Source organism: Lepidochelys olivacea (assembly GCF_965140295.1).
Source record: "Lepidochelys olivacea isolate rLepOli2 genome assembly, chromosome: 8".
NCBI lineage: Eukaryota > Metazoa > Chordata > Testudines > Cheloniidae > Lepidochelys > Lepidochelys olivacea.
Window position 1 is genome coordinate 72,776,222 of NC_140418.1, and position 16,224 is coordinate 72,792,445.

The window sequence follows — 16,224 nt, forward strand, 5'->3', positions numbered from 1 at the left end:
GTCTCTGAGACACATCTACTAGATCGGGCCCTGGAGGTCAGATGGATGAGGGACCCTACCTTGTGAACCTGCTGGGGTTTAGGTGTGAATGAAGGTGTGAGGCCACGCTGCTGAGTGGTGTCAGGACTGAGGCAGCTCGGTGCATGCCTATCAGCAGAAAGTTAAGTACCTAGGGGACATTATCAGGGGAAACTTAGGTGCCTAGGGAATTAAGGCACCTACAGGATTAGGTGGCAGCTGAATGGGGGCTTTTGAATGCCAATGGTGCCTAAATGTTGGATTTAGGTGACTAAAGGGCAGTTAGGTGCTTAAACCCCCTTGTGAATAAGGCTCTAAGCCCTTTTACATGGAATTAATGTAGACAAGAATCAAGCCCACTTCATTCTCCTATTATGGCCACTTTTGACTTGCTGTGTGGCCTTGAGCAAGTCATTTAGGGCATGATCCTGCTCCCAATGAAGACAACTGGAATTTTGCTATTGAGTTAGTTGGAGCCAGGTATGGATCATTTCCCCTCCATGTTTCTGTTTCCCCATCTGTAAAATGGTGATGATAGCACTTGCCCTTCCACACAAGAGTGTTGTGAGAATTCAACTAGCTGATGTTTCTACAGCCTTGTGAAGATGTAAAGTTCTATAACAACACTTACTGTTATTTCCTCCCTTGCAAAGCTGAGGGGAGGAAGGACTGAGTGTAAGGATCTGTGGACTAGAAGTCGGGTCTGCAGAGCCTGGGATGGCTGACATTCCCACCATGCCACTGGGAGGCCATGAAGATCCCCAGCCAGGGAGTACTGTGAAGAGTAGGCACCGCAGGAAGTACCGCCCAAGGGATCCAGAGTGACAATACCCTGTGGCCCTCTGATTGGCCAAGAACACTATTTAACCATGGAGGGTAGTCCAGGAAGTTGTCTGGACAACCACACAGACTTCTGGTCTGCTGTGACTTCAGACCTCACCTCATCTCCTGATCTCTAGTCTCTGATTCCAGCCTGACTCTGACTCTTGCCTCCTCACTTTAGCCTGGTCTCTAACCCTGACTCTTGCTTCTTTGAACTCAGCTCTAGCAATCCCTCTGACCCCTGCTCACCAACTACAGTCCTTGATGTGTGGACCCCAGCCCAGCTGTGACCTGTAGGACAGACTGCCTACACTCCAGTCCCTTACACTGAGAACCAAGATACTCCCAGCCTATCTTCACATAACCTTCAAATAACAGCTTGATTGAATTTAAGTTCGTATTTATAGGACCGTCAATTCATATGAAGTTGCCCAGTGAAACCTTAAAAGCGAGGCTGGCAGCACAAGGTACAACAATGCTGAAAACTTTCCTTAATGTGATGAGGGTTTAAAATGTCATAAATAAAAGGATCTGGTGTTGTGTATGTGTTTTTTTAATTGTCAGATTTCCAAAGCTACTGTATATAATTCCTTGTATAATCAGAGCTTAAATTTAGAAGAAACTCATATGAATGACATTTCCTCTCTATTTTGAATGGGGATTATTTTTAAGAGGATACAGGACCTGGAAGTATTTCAATGGGACTGATATTTAAAGCACATTTAATGGTATTTATATTTTAATCTTCTTATTGACTAAACTTTAAAGAAAGCTGCAAGTAATTCAGCAATGATTAAAATTATTAGAAATTCTTTAATGGTAATAAAATGAGCAAAGATGATTGTTCAGTTGATTCTTGAATATTATGAAAATGAGACTGATTATTAGGGCATCAGTGACCACTGCCTTCCACATCAAATGTTGGAGAAAAATGATCCTGGGAACTCATTTTCCAAATATTGTTAAAACTTTGTGCTTCATGTAAATCTAGACTTCACCAACAGACACCGGAGCGACCAGCTACAATGACCCAAATGAACAAAAGTCTTTGCAACTGAGCTGATGAAGAGAAATCATTCCCAGAGAGAGAGAGACAGACAGAGAGGTTAGTCAAGAAATTCTTGTAGCTTTCATTCTGTGATTTCTAGCCTGAATGCAAAATGAGATAATGCAGGTTCTCTCAGGAAAGAACAACTCACGCTGAAGACCTCTCAGACAGAAAACACTGTATGGCAACTTTTCCTAAACTTTGAAGATCTAGGGCCAAATTATGTTCTTAATGATATTGCTATAATCCCACTGACTTGGTACCAGTGGGAATGAGAGTGTACACTTCATCCTGCTTCCATTGAAGTCATTGGCAAAATGCCCATTGACTTGAAACAGAACAGGATTGAAGCTTTGTTTCCTAAAGTTTATATGAACTTCTTCTCTGCTTCATTCCTGAAACAGCCTGCAGACAACTCCCTGGTTATTGTTCTTCTCACACACTGCCTAACCCCAGGAGCAAGAAGCTACTTCCTTAGAAGTCTAGGTATTAATTAGCACTGAACCTGTTTAACCCACATGCTCTTTCACACAGCTTCATAATGAATTCCAAACAACCTCAAGTTGTAACAGTTATTATTTTCCTAGATTAGAGCAGATATTAGTTCTCTTGAAATTAGAATCAACGATCTAGCAAATGCCTCTTTCCAAAGAAACCATATTCTGAAGTTTATTGCCACATATGTATGGAGGATTTGGGATACATGACGCAGAAGGTAATATCATGTGTAGGTATCCTTCTCACACACTGCTTTCTAAAGTACTCCCCTAAACAGGAATTAAACTGTGAGGAGGGGGAAGTGGTGATACTCTGAAAACAAAAATCAATTGCTCTCTCTCATATTTGCAGCATTACCTTCCCAGTCTTTTCCAGTTTCTTTCACAGAAAAGCCATATGGCAGTGCCATGTAAACTGGTGGCCACATGATATTTTTGTAATCATAATTTGTCACAATACTTCCACAAGCAGCAATATTCTCTTGCCTATAGACATTTTTAAAATAAAAAAATAAAAAAGCAAGATGTGTATGGGCAAACCCTTAGTGCAAGTCTCCACTTTGTATGATTCACTTCCTGTTTGCAGAAATCTATGTTTCCAGTGAGGTCCTACAGAGCTAGGTTCTTGGCCCTACACTATTTAACATTTTTATCAGCAACCTGGAAGAAAACAAAACAAATTTTTGATAAAATTTGAAGACGACACAAAAATTGGGGCAGTGATAAATAATGAAGAGGACAGGTCACCAATTCAGAGTGATCTGGATCACTTGGTAAACTGGGTACAAGCAACCAATACGTGTTTTAATACAGCTAAATATAAATGTATACATCTAGGAAAAAAGAATGTAGGCTTTACTTACAGGTTGGGGACTCTGCTCTGGGAAGCAGTGATTCTGAAAACCATTTGGGGGTCATGGTGCATAATCAGCTGAATATGAGCTTCCAATGTGATGCTGTGACCAAAAGAGCTAATGCAATCCTGAGATGTATAAACAGGGGAATCTCAAGTAGGAGTAGAATGGTTATTGTTCCTTTATATTTGGCATTGGTATGAATGCTGCTGGAATACAGTGTCCAATTCTTGTGCTCACAATTCAAAAAGGATGTTGATCAATTGGAGAGGGTTCAGAGAAGAGCCTTGAGAATGATTGAAGGATTAAAAATTATTCCGTATAGTGATAGAATTGAAGAGCTCAATCTATTTAATTTAAAGAGAAGGTTAAGGGGTGACTTGATTACAGTTTATAAGTATCTACATGGGGAACAAATATTTAATAATGAGGATGATATGATCCAATGGCTGAAAGTTGAAGCTAGACAAATTCAGACTAGACAAACCATAATTTTTCAAAAGTGATGGAAATTAACCATTGGAACAATTTACAAAGGATGAATTTTCCATCACTGACTGACAATTTTAAAATCAAGATTGTATGTTTTCTAAATTACATGCTCTCGGAATTATGTGGGGGGAAGTGTTTATGGCCTGTGTTAAACATTTATTTCTACACTAATAGACCTGATTCTGGAAGGCCTTCATCTGTGAGTAACACTAGTTGACATGAGTAATTCCTATTGTCTTCAATGGCTCTGTTAACACAAGTATTTCTTACTTACACAAGTAAACATGGCAAGACTGGACCATTCATTATTAAACTGGAAATCAAAGGTTCTTAGCTTTACCACGGCTATGGCCCCATTACATGTGGAAAACAATTCCAACTATCAGGAATAATTATAAACAAAGCCCAGCTAATTATACAAGGCTTTCTCAGCTGCCCTAATTATGGCTCAGTTCAATGCTATTTGCTTGTTTTTTGTTTTTGCTTTAGTTTTTTAATTGTGACTAGATTTAGCAGAAGCTTGCCTGGCAAACAAATAATGCGATCAGTGTTCCAGAAGGAATCTGATTAATAAAATTATTCACCAATCATTTATTTTCCCTGATTTATATAATTCTTGAGCCTGTCTCTGACACAGAAAGAGAGGAATGTAAATTACATTGTGTACATCTTCAAAAAAGCCAATGTCCCCACCTACCTCAAAGATCCTACAACCTAAAGGCCAGATCCTGCACTGAGGACGCAGAGGATCAAGGCCTTAGTCAGACAACTCTGATAACATGGGGGAACAGTTCAGGTAGGTGAAGAGAATAATGCCCGAATAATGCAGTGAGCTCTACATAGGTAGACCCCTGCACTCACTACGATCCTCATTAACTTCAATAGCACTACTCACAATGTCTACAATTAAACACACCTGTAAGTCTTTGAAGGTCAGAGTCTATCTCTAACGGGGGAATGGTTGGGCATGAGCAGGTGAGGAGATCAAGGCCCTAATACAGTAATGAGCTCCACATATGCATGGAATTCATTGCCTTCAGTAGGGATCCACATCGTTTATTACTGGGTGAAGCTCATAGTTACTGGAATCAACTTCAAAAGCTTCTCCAAAGAAATGGGTTTCTCAGAGGCATTTGGAGGAAGAGAAAGTGAGCATTTGATGCACGGATGTGGGAGGCTCTTCCAAAGCTTGGGGGATAGCATGATAGAAGGTGTGAAACCAAGAGTAGGAAGAAGAGTCATTTATTTTAGATGCTTGTATTTCAATCCCAACAAAGCTCTTTTAAGTTACCGCTAGTTCCGTGATGAATGATTGCACTTTAAATAGGAAAACAATTGCTAAATATGTATTTAAACCATACTCTGCTTGCCTTATATTTGAAGAGTAAAGGGTTTTTTTATGGATTGAAGAAAGAAATCAAGCACGTTTCTCTTCTTGTTGATCAATACCCTTAATATGCTTATAAATTATTGATATTCTGCTTACAAATTAACTGCCTCTGAAGAGGCATAATTGCACAATACTGTTGAAAGGGAAACGGTTCAGAAAGTGGAAGGTTTCTTTGCTTTTTTAAAAAAGTTTTCTGGTGACTTATGAGGGCAGCTGGGAAGCCACATTGTGTTATTTAACGCAATACATTAACTGTGATTTACTTTTTAATTTTTCTTGCTTCTGTGGCAGCATAAAGGGACCTTGCTATATAACTGCTAATCAGTCAAAGGTCCATACCATGTGGCCTTATCACAAGCCTCCTAGAAATGGGACTTTTTCCAAGATGAAAAAGATTTGGGTAGGAAGAAGAGGGCTGAGCTGACAGAGGAGTCAGTCTATACAGATATAACTGCAGGATTGGTCCATAAAATGTTACAAAATATTCCTAATACTAATAATGCTGTACTATTATTGTTTCTTCACAGATACCATTGATTAGTGTCAAAGAGAACATATATTTTGTTTCTACTTAATATCCTGAGCTATTTTCATTTAGTTGCATTTCATTAACTGATTTTTATATTAGATAATAATATACTACAAAGTTTTCTAAAATGCATGTCATTTTTACGTGTCTCATTTTCAAAACGAAGAGGACCGAGATCACAAATCCGTGTCTAGGGACTGTCAAACCTTTAGTATAGCTCTGCATCTGGATCTTTTAGCTATCTATCTAGCTATCAACCATCAAGTCTTCTTCTGTCTACTTTGATAAACTAGAATTCAATATCCCTAGTCCAAAAAAGATCATCAGTATCAGATTTTAAAGTTCATGAATTCCTCTTAAAATCACCAGACAAAGGGAGCCTACCTATCAGTAAGAGACTGGAGATTTGGAACCCCACATATATGTCCAAGAAGCTCAGTTCCATTCCTGGCCGTGTTACAGGTGATGTGGAATTGCCCTTTGTTTGTTTGTACAATGCTGGTCACAGTGCAACCCTAATTTCTGATTGGGACCTCTAGGAACTACGGTAATATAAATAATATTAAGTGAGACAAATTCTGCCCCAATTTATACCCCTTTCAGTTCCATTGTATTGGATTCAATGGGGTAGGACAGAAGGCATGCCTGACATTGTTTTCTAGTGTCTCACCCGGTGATTCTAGTAGTAGCATTCTAGCAGAGGGAGCTGGTGAAGGCATGTGGAAAAACGGACAAGTGAAGGCAGATGAATGGAAGCACAATGATCCTTGGGGCTCCAAGATAGGATTTAAGGAATCCCTAAATAGAAAATGAAAGCTAATGACAACAATAAAAACAATTACACTAAACAACAGACTAAACATTTGAACAAATATTTGCACGACAAAATAGATACTGATGTCTATTATTAGCAGATGGGGACTGTATGTCTCAGGCAACTGCTAAAAAGTATATGTAGCTTTTCACCTCCAAGTCACTGGTTTATATTTGGCTCAGGTTAGTAGTGTTCCAAAGTTATCTGAGTAATACCATTCAGTAATTAATTGTGAAATTAGTTTGTAGTCTTAGTCTGCTTCTCTTGTTTATGTCCGCATTCTCACATTTGGCACCCTGCTGGCACATTTAGCAGAAGGGCCTGACTGTATGTGGATAATGTACTACATTCACCCCTGAAATTTAGCATGCCAAGACTAGGCATGCTGCCAGGCTGTTTTAGGGAAGTATGTACTAGTTCTTTGGATAGATAACTTTAATTTCCAGAGCTGTCAAACCATAGGCATCAATGTCAACTATGGGGGTAGTTTTTGTATTGTGCAATTCTGATCACTAGGCACTGGAAAGAGACACCACTGAAATACTATCCAATGGCAACAATTTTCAATTATTACCATCCTAATTCAAACAAACCACAAAGAATTAACATCCCTTTATCTATAATTTTTCTTTCGTTTATGTCAACTTAGGACAGACCTTGATCAACCTTATTTAACATTCTACAGCCCTTAAAGAACATTTTTTAAAACAGAACATTAGCTTATATCCCAAAACAAATGCTGGCTTTCAGCAGCCTCTTGTGTATTCTAGTAAAATAGCAGGAAGAACAACCTGGAATTAGACTGCTTAAATTTTCCATCTCCAATTTGATCACAATCCTCATTATCACCAATGTAAATAGCATGTTACATGAGCCATAGAATTTTATGACTGCATACATCTTCTAGATGGGGAAGAATAAAAGATTTCCAAGGCAGCTGGGAAGTACAGACAGAAATTGTAGCAGTTGTGTGGGTGGTAAGAACAGAGCAGACCTTTATAGAATTAAAACTCAAGGTTGCATCTACAATAGACTTTTCAGCCATAGCTGAGAGTAGATTTAAATTGTCGGTTGCCCCTAACCTTGTTAGAGACTCATGCTGTCGAGTGGCTGAAGGAATGGAGGATGAAAGGGTCCTAGTGCGTTCTCCTGAAAGAAAAGAAAAAGGTGTCTGAGCTAGAGAAAAAATACAGGAAAACTGCAGAGTTTTTTTTAGAAAGGTGTAGTTTGCAAGAGATGAATTTACTTCATCTAAATTATCCTTAATGAGACGCTAACATGGTAGCTTATGAGTTTAACAAATTATCCAAAAAATTCAAGAGGGAGCTGAATTTCAGATGGATAGGGAAATGTCTCCTTGCAATCCTATCCAACATTGGGAAGGGAGTGGGGATGGTGCTCTCTCATAGCTCAGTCAATTTAATCAACCCTGATTACCTAATGGGATTCTCCATAGCACCCTGTGGTCCTAGAGCTACATGAAACTCTTCTGGGCATCTTCTGAGACTCTTGTGAAACAGAAGGATGTGATTGGCGCTGTGCTTGCTGTGGTCACAGGAGGGTTCCTCACACTGTTCCTCTCATGCAAGTTGATGTGGGAGCACTAAGCAAACAGAATGGAGTTATGAGGATCCCTCCTTAATTCTGCATCTCAGTAGCTGTAGAAAAGAAAGTGGAAGAAAAGAAATGCCAACATTCCTGCCTATCAACTAGGATGGGGGTAAGCAGCAAAGCGGGAAGGAGAGAGAGAGAGAAAAATAGATGGTGTTGAATGGATAACACAAAATAATCATGATGTGGTGTCCAAATATTTGCAACATTTGCATCATGGTGTTACATCAACACATGGTGCAGTCATGTTGAGCATCACAAAACAATGCCAGGGCATCACTTCATGATTAATTCATGGCTCTCTGTGACTCCATTCGTTGATGAAGTGGCTGTTCAGCTCTGTAAGGCTGATTGCCACTGCCCAAATCTTCACTCAGCAATGACATTGAACTGAAATCTTCTGGAATTTTGAAAAATGTTGGTATATTATTTTAAGAGCATGTTTAATACAGCTGTACGCCTGATATTTTAGGATTTGAAAAAAATGGAAATACATAACCGTCATAAGAAAGGCTCTTCTCACAGTATTTTCAAGTTGGACAAAATCAAGTCATTTTGCAAACCCTACTCTAAGGCTTTATACTTACCCCATTTACATGGTGTTTAACCACCTCTGGGGTATCTAAATACCCCATCACCCAACAGGTTTGACTAATTTTTTGGATGCTTATCCTATTGAAATTGGATGCCAAATCTGTGGAGAATCACTTATTACTAACTAGAGCTTGGTGAATAGTTTGACTTTTTGGTTCAGTTGCCAAACCGAAGAATTGAAAAAAATATTCATTTTGGGTTGAACAGAACGTTTTGTTTGTCCTGAAACTAAATGTTTTGTTTCATATCCAGGTGTTTTTTACCCTTTTGTTTTGTTTTGATTGTTTAGATAGAGCTAAACTTTGAAATAAAACATTGTTTCGGAATGAAAAGCTGAAACATTTCATTTCCAAAAAAGTCAAAACATTTTGTTTTGACATTTTCAAATTCTACCCCTCCTCTTTTCTTCACCTGAAAACTATTTGCCAAATTTTACCTAAATTCATGAACAGTGTCAGTCAACATGAAACTGCATTTTTCAATGCAAAAACTATTGGCCAAAAAAAATGTCACCCAGATCCACTTATTACTAAAGAACCTCCTGGTCCCAAGTTATAGGCTTGAAATAGCTGTGCTTGTAGGTATGCTGATTCATTGGAATAGCCACATAGCTGTACATATATATACAACACAGTGTTATTTCTACACATTTCTCATTTGAATGCAACACCCTTATTTTGCCCTGTACAGAGCAGTTATTCATTTCCAAATAGAAGCCTACATTTTCTTGAATTCATAAACTATAAACTATATTAAATAAACTGCAAACTGACTGATGATGAGTGCTGCTCTTATAGGCTAATTTCTCTTCTAAACTGTGCTATGAACATTCTAGCTAATGGGCTGGTGACAAGACTAAACAGGGATAATAGCAGACTTAATAAAGAAAGACAAATGGGATTAATTAAAAACTGGCATTCAGCAGATAATCTTTGGAGAGTTCTCACCTCAATCTACATGACCCCATCAAAAATAGAAGTCTTATGCTGTTTTTATCAGTGGATGTTGAGCCAGTCCAATTGAAATCCATAGCTGAGATATTAAATACATTTGACTTTGGGCTGGAGATTCTCTGTTTCTAAGATATGTCCTCCTTGGAGAAGGGGGTGGGGGGGTTCCGAGCCATTCACAAGGTTAAAAACATACCCACTATTGCTATTATTTTTCCAATTTGTATTGTTTGTACTTCAACCTCTTATATATAGCATAAGAAAACATCCCCAAATTAAAGGCTCTTGGCTAATAACACTCAGTAAAGTCTTTGCACCTTATGTGTAGAACATGTAATGCACTGCTTAATCTGCTGAGGCCCAATGCTGGGGAAAAGAATGACAATGAGAGAGAGAGAGAGAGAGAGAAGAAATCTAACAATTAGATCCCCAGGCTTTGGCAGGTTCAGTGTTTAGAATTCAAATCCAAATTCAGATCCAAATTTTACAGACAGCCTTTATATCTATAATACACCAAGTTAAAACCATAATTCAAACACCTTCAGAATTTGGGGTGTTAAATCCAGATTTAGCTCTGAATTCTCTGGCCCCACCTCTAATAATAATGCAAGGAACTTAAAACAATGTACGTAGGTGAATCAGTTTTCTCCAATAGCTTTCTTTTATCATGTTAAAAGGTAAGATATTACCAATTTGAGCAGGTATTTCCCTAGCCCCTATAACAGAATACATCTCAAAGCAGTAACATTTGACCTACAGGTGAAATGCTGTTGTCTAACTGCACTACTATAACACAGAGGCTTCCATGTTCTGGTTGGCCATTCTCTTAGATTACACATTTGGTCCAAGCACTGGGGAAATCAGTATACTGCTTCTGTTCTAACTTCTCTCTCTCCTTTTGTGCTGGTCAGTTTCAGGATTCTGTCTCTATACCTGAAATCCATGACAGAAATGACTACCTTACTGGGTTTGCTAAGGGCCAAATCCAGGATCCACTGAAGCCAACAGAAGGACCACCATTGTCGTCAGTGGATTTCACATCAGGACCCAAAACCTGTACTCATTCTCTGTTTTGGTAGCCTTCTCTTATTGTAGGCACTCCTCGTTTCTCTGACACCGTAGCCTTTGTTCAGAAAAGGATTCCCCTTCTTCTCATTCCTTCCCTGATAGGGAGCCCAAGATTCTGAGTTTATTTGCTCTCATCTGGCTAGCTAATACCTTGTTCTGCAGTAGCTTATGTACTGCCACCACCACATCCAATCTGTGGGAAGTCACATGGTTTTCTCATTATGTTCTTCAAGCTTTGTTCTGAGCAGGACACATTTTGTTTTGAAGTATACAAATATGTTTCAGCTGGCTGCACCTTCTTCAGCATGTGGCCATACATAGTGCCTAAATTTGCTAAGGCAGTTTGAACATAGTCTGATTGCTAATTAATGTCCTTTAATAATTCTGACCTTTCAAACTTGTCTTCTAGCATTGCTATTATAGAGGCCTGCTGTGTGTATACTTACTTCTGATAGGGTTTATCTCGCCTGTGACTCTTCTATTATCACTGGACCTCCAGCCAGCATAAGCATTGCTCTTTGGATTGGAAATAGTGCTGGCTGGCATTTTAGAGTTGCTTTGAGGCATTTTTGCTAGCTTGGTTTTAAATCTCAGCCATCACAGTTTACCCTTGTAAAGAAAATAGTGATGGTGATGGGTGGTTTGTTAATAAGTGGGAATGACCAAAAAAGCTTTAAGAGTGCTGCAAGTTTAGCTGCTCTGTGTTCATTTGGCTCCCCCGCAAGCCCCATCCATATAATGTGAAGCCTTTTCCTGATAAGAGTATGTCTACACTGGAACTGGAAGCATGCCTCCCAACCTGGCTAGACAGACTCACACTAGTAGGCTCCAGCTAGTGCATGAAAAATAGTGTGAATGTTGCAGCTTGGGCTCTCAAGCCTAGGAGGCCAGGTGGGTTTGAAAGCTCAAGCCACAACATTCACACTATTCACGACATCTGGGCTGGGGGTGTGGGCTCTGGGGTGGGGCTGGGGATGAGGGGTTAAGACTGCAGGAAGGGGCTCTGGGTTTGGGGAGGGTCAGGGATGGGGCAGGGGATTGGGCCGTGGGGTTGGGGCATGGGCTTATCTCTGGCAGCTCCTGGTCAGCAGCACTGCGGAGGGTGCTAAGGCAGGCTTCCTGCCTCTTCTGGCACCACAGACCACGCTGCACCCCAGAAGCGGCCAGCAGCAGGTCCGGCTCCTAGGTGGAGGTGCGGAAGCAGCTCTGTGTGGCTCTCACTCACAGGCACCACCCCCTCCAGCTCCCATTCGCCCGTTTCTGGCCAATGGGAGTTTGGAGCCAGTACTCGGAGCAGGAGCAGCGCGTGGAGCCCCATGGCCCCCTGCCTAGGAGCCAGACCTGCTGTTGGCCACTTCCGGGGCACAGCATGGTGTCAGAACAGGTAGGAACTAGCCTGCCTTAGCCGGGCAGCACTGCCGATGGGACTTTTAATGGCCTGGTTGGTGGTGCTGACCAGAGCCACTGCGACCCAGCGCCTTCCATTCCACAACCCAGTTCTGGGTCATGACCTATGGTTTGAAAACCACTGATCTAGTCCAGTCCCCGGAACTCAAGGCAGGACTACATAATAACTGGAGCATTCCTGACAGGCAGTTGTCTAACCTGTTCTTAAAAGCCTCCAATGTATGGACCTATCATCTCAGTCCTAAATATAATCCTTCCACGTCAAGCTTGAGGCACCAAGCTGCTGGCCATACACAGCTATTCTTTGCATTTAGGTCTTGGATCTCCGAGGCTATTGAGCCAACACCTTTCACAAATACTACAAATGCAATAACACTTACACAAGGTTTGTCAGTTGAGCTTAAAACTTGAAGTTGAGTCAGTTGAGAGGCCTGGTATGGCAGCTAGTATTCTCTATTTTTATCCTCCATCAGTCATCAGGATCCCCAATAATATCCTTGGCTGGATCAATATAGTGGTGTTTCTGGTTTCATGGTTAATTCAGAAAGTGCTGCAAAGGAATAAAAATAGGTGTGAAGCCTAACAATGCTATGATCTTACACTGGAGAAAAGATAGCATGTTCACAAACCAATGTAACTCCTCAACACTTTAAGAACAGGGAATAGGACAGTAGTCTGTCTAGGTTGGTTCTCATATGGCCCTCATTACTATGGTATCTGAGCATCTCGAAAATATTCATGGATTTATCTTCACTTCTATTTCATAGATGGGGGAAAACTAAGGAGAAAAATTAAGTGATTTACCAAGACTTCCAAGGGAACGTATGTCAGAACTAGGACAGGAATACAGGAACCCCTAATTATCAGTCGTAGGCTTTGTCCAGTAGACCATGCAGCTTCTCATGCCATCAAATTGCCCCATTTTGGGGCAGACAACACATTGACTGGTCAGCAGAACAACTGACTCTGCCACTGATGGCTTTATGCCTGCCATATGCTTCCTCCCAGTTGGCTTCCTGTGGCAATCAGGCAGCACTGCACTTCACAGCCACAAACAGATTTGGGGTCTTCTCAAAAAAGGAGGGACTTGTGGCTTCAGTTTTCACACAGCCTAATGGCTAGCCCTGGGAGGCTGCCCTGGGGACTGAGAATAACTTTATCTTTAGGAAAAAAATAGTGACACACCTTCAACCCCAGTGATGGCTTTACATTGATGTATATCAATTCATGTTGTTAAGGTGATACATACGGGAGAGGGATAGAAACTTGTTTGTAACAAAATGAAAGCTGAGAATCTCCTTTACATTTGTGGGCCCTCCAAAACTAGGCTTTAAGGGCTTGATAGGCCCCAAAATCCAGGTCTTATGAACCTAAGATTCATCGTTTCCTGTTATGCACTTAGATGAACAAAAGGGGCCTTAAATTATTTTGCTTGTCATGGCACCAAAGTTTCATGTATCATCTGAGATTTTTTTTTTTTTTGCAACTGTAACAATGCTGCACCTGTACAGTAAAGTGGCAAACAGAATAAAGCCAAGTGCCAGAAAGCAGCTATAACCATATTAACATGAAAACTGATAGGATATATCAGTGTTTCTCAAACTAGGGGCGACACTTGTTCAGGGAAAGGGCGGGCTGGGCTGGTTTGTTTACCTGCCGCATCCACAGGTTCGGCCAATCACGGCTCCCACTGGCCGTGGTTCACCGCTCCAGGCCAATGGGGGCTGCGGGAAGCAGCACGGGCCAAGGGATGTGCTGGCCACCCTTCCCGCAGCCCCCATTGGCCTGGAGCGGTGAACCGCGGTCAGTGGGAGCCATGCTTGGCCGAACCTGTGGACGCGGCAGGTAAACAAACTGGCCCGGCCTGCCAGGGGCTTTCCCTGAACAAGTGGCACCCCTAGTTTGAGAACCACTGGGCTATATGGATAAAAAGAGAAACATCCCAATATATAGCTTTCAGCCACTATAAATGACAGAAGAGGTGTACAAGACCTCCATTCTGTGTGCAGGTTTTACCAACACATTATCAAAGCTTAAAGAACAGATAATAGTCTTGCTTCACTCCCAAAGTGTCTCCATGGCTTTATCACTGACAGTGGACCCAGTGATATAAAAACAATTTGAGGGAGAAAATGAACACATATGCATGAACTGCACCTTGCTTGAACTAGCTTACACAGTATATGATTGTCTTAAGGAGCACCACTTTACTAACATCCTGTGTTAGAGATGCAAAACATCTGCACCAATTAAAGTCACTAAATGAAAGGCTGTAGAATGCATATAGGAAAAAAATCTAGTCGAACACAAATTGAGATACGAAATGCCAGACTGAGAGAGACTTCTCCCTGTGTGATTCAAGGCCATATACATGTACACTGGGGCATGCACAACAGGAAAAGCAGAGACGTTGCTATAACATCTAACCATTGTGTATGTTTGGAATTTTGTTGGGCACTTGTGGCAAGTTTAGGAACCATGGAAAGAGGCCACATCAGACAACAGAAAAAAAAAGCAAAACAAAAAACAAGCAAAACCAGGCCTATCAGTCTTTTGAGAAATACCTGCAGACAGGACATTAAAAAAGATGAATTTCGGCCCTGAGATTGGTGGATGTTTTATAGTATGTGCTACGTTTGACAATGAAAAAAGCACATCTGTCATACAAAAGACCCATGACTGCTGCATGTTAGAATAAACCTCAGAGCAACTGAAGTGGCTAACAGCTCATTTCCTTCTAATTCCCATTAAACAATATAGTAGATGACTATTGTGGTGCCCTAGCGTGTGTGTGTGTGTGTGAGAGAGAGAGAGAGATGGCAGAAACCACTGTCATGTAGGGACATTGCCACTGTACATTCATAGTGTGTGACACTAATTAGTGGGGGTTAACGTGTGTGTGCTCAGCACCTAAGAGGTTCTCTTCCATGTTTCAGACAAGGCAAGGAGTTTGCATCTCTGTGGTATAAATCTGGGAATTCATTCAAAGGTTCAGGCTGGATAATTCTATAAGGCAGAGTAGCTGTGAGGTTCAGATGACCGGAAGAGAAGACTTGGACATGTGGCCTGTCCTGATTATATTGTATCTGCTGCAGTTTCTCCAGCCTATAGCTGGAATGCAGTAGGCAATGTTCGTAAGCAACAAACAGTTGTAAGCAAAACCACAATGTGGAGAATGACTGATAGATATCCTTTGCAGTAAAGAGGGAGAATCTTCCTTGCTGCTCCAGTGACTTCTGAAATAGAGCCAGATCCAGCAAACACATGCACCCATGAGCAGTGCATTGAGTTCAGTGGGACTATTCATGTGAGTAGTTACATGCAAAACTGTTTGAAGGAAGGCCCATAGTTTCTGATGATGTTTGTGATGTTAGATGTATAGAATCCATTCAGAATAAAAGGCTACATTGTAGTGAAAAAATCCAATCTGGCCATAAGTCTTGTAGCATCTCTGATCTGCCCTGACCTTCTGGCTTGGTAATCTAGTGCCCACATATTGCAATGACTGGGAACAGTTAATTAACTACCGGTTTGTTACAACACGTCTCTCTTTTTAGGGAAAGAAAGAATAATTATGAATGTGAGGGAATACAATACAGTATAACTGACATGAAGTTATCAAAGCCTGAGGAGCTAATTTTTTTGTATCCCTGTAAATCATGAAGCAACTGACCAAATGCACTCTAACATCCTCCATTATTGTATTGCACCATTACAGGGCAAATGGGCCTTCCCCTTTGCCCATAATGTCTCATTGCAGATCTCATTGTATCAGACATTCCTTGCTAGATATTATTGCATCCTTCAAATAATAATGACTGGCATCAGAGTCCTATATGTTTCTTCTATGACTAAGTTCTAGTATCTTTCTTAGTTCTAGTATCTTTCCACCCTCAATTTTCCACCCTCAGATCATCCGTTGATTTAAATTGAGCCCATCTTAGGCTGTCTGTCTTGAAGAGTTCAGGGAGGATTATTTTGAAAGAAACAGGATCCTGCCGGTTAGGTGGGTTTGTTCAAGCTTTCACAGCTCTGCTTCTCACATTTGCAGAAGCACAGCACACATTGTGCAGCTCTAACACCACTGAGTACAGCTGATATCTGGTAGTGCCCCCAGTACTTAAAAGCTT

At 40.9% G+C, this 16,224-nt stretch overlaps 1 long non-coding RNA gene across 1 annotated transcript in view; it reads right to left on the reverse strand.

Moving 5' to 3' along the window:
- The window catches only part of LOC311525111, a 205,392-nt gene that overhangs the window by 80,579 nt on the left and 108,589 nt on the right, over positions 1-16,224 (reverse strand). Inside the window, exon 2 of the long non-coding RNA XR_014712688.1 lies at positions 12,475-12,644. This is a non-coding gene — a long non-coding RNA (uncharacterized lncRNA). The remainder of the gene's footprint in view (positions 1-12,474; positions 12,645-16,224) is intronic.